We start from the raw sequence: 1,585 nt of genomic DNA, 5'->3' as shown, positions 1-1,585 counted from the left end.
GGCAAAGGACGTTCATAGAGTAGAGGGGGAATTAGGATGGAATTTGGGAAAGTCCAGGCTCAGATAAAAAGGGAAGACTAGAGTCTAACTGGCTTCAACTTAATTGGAAACAGAACTTGGGAGAACGTTGTAACATTCTGGAATGTAGTATTTTCCTCATGTTCTTGTTGTTTGTTTTCTTAAGCTGGGAGGGTTTGTTTGCTTGTGTTCAAAGTCAGCGTTGAAATGGAGAGTACTGAGACTCTGGGATAGAGCTCATGGCCAACTGTGGGAAATCAGGGGCCGTGTAATAGCAAGTCTAGGATCGGTGTGGAGGAGAGAACAGAGAAAGACTGGGCAAATAGGCTGACTCAGCCTGAGAGGTTTCCAGTGGGACAGCCTGGGTGGTTTTTTATTTATTTATTTATTTTTTAAGAGAAGGCCCTGAACAGTGAGGACAGGAGGAGGAAAATAGATGTTGTTGCAGTTTAAATATAAAAATATCCTTAAGCTCATGTGTTAAACACATCCTAGCTGTTGGCTTTTGTCTTGGATAATTGTAGAATATTTAGGAGGCAAAACCTCATTGAAGGGAGAAGACATTAATGTTTTGTAGCCCAGTCTCAATCCTGTTCATTCCTGCTTCCTGAATGTGGGCAAAATGTGGCCAATGAGCCAGCCAGCCTCATGTTCCTGGCTGCATACCTTCATTCCCTACAGTGTTACTGTGGTGTTCTACTATGGTGACCTGTATTTCTTTGGACTGGAAAGTCAAACCTTTTTTCTCCAAGTCACATCTGAGAAAATACCTAAGAGGGATGTTCAGCAACATGACAGCAACAAAAGAGTTACATGGCTAATTCTGTTGTCCATCAAATGGTGTCAGTGGACGCTGGAGAGATGGCTCAGTGGTAAAGGGCACTGGCTGCTCTTCCAGAGGTTCTCAGTTCTATTCCTGCAGCTCACACCCATCTGCAACTCCAGATCCAGGGATTCAAATGCCCTCTTCCAGCCTCCCTGGGCACCTGGTGGCACAGATGTGATGAACAGGTAAACAGGCACCACACCTACACCATTAAAGCACTGATGTAGGGACATTGATGAAACTGTGTCAGCAAGGCAAAGAGCAATTTCGTCCTGAGTCCCCCAAAGAAGTGATGATCTGAGTGAAGCAGTGGATCCAAGCCTTTATGGTCTCAAAACCCATCATGGCTGCATACCTCCATTCTCCTTCCAGCCAGCCCATGCCCAAAGTCATCCTGCAGAGCATAGCTACCCATTGATGGCAATTCGTAGAATTTAAACTTGCTCCTGAATGGAATGAGTATAATATTTCATTCTAAGTCCTTAATAGATTGACAATATTTTGTTACTTTTTATGCTTAAGTTCCCAAGAAAGAACCTTCATTCAAAATTAATTTTTTCAGCCCCAATTTTGTCTCAGTTTAGCTAAAACGGTCTAGACGCCATTTTAAATACTAAACAGCAAGACCTGAGGTTTAGCTATTGCCACAAACTCCCGATTGGAGTCAAGACTGGTTTGATAGACACAGGACCTTTTGGAAGACTCTGTGAGTGTTTTGGATGTCTCTGTACAAAAGCCTAG

Source organism: Apodemus sylvaticus, chromosome 5, assembly GCF_947179515.1.
Source record: "Apodemus sylvaticus chromosome 5, mApoSyl1.1, whole genome shotgun sequence".
NCBI lineage: Eukaryota > Metazoa > Chordata > Mammalia > Rodentia > Muridae > Apodemus > Apodemus sylvaticus.
Note: the sequence above shows the minus strand (reverse complement) of the source record.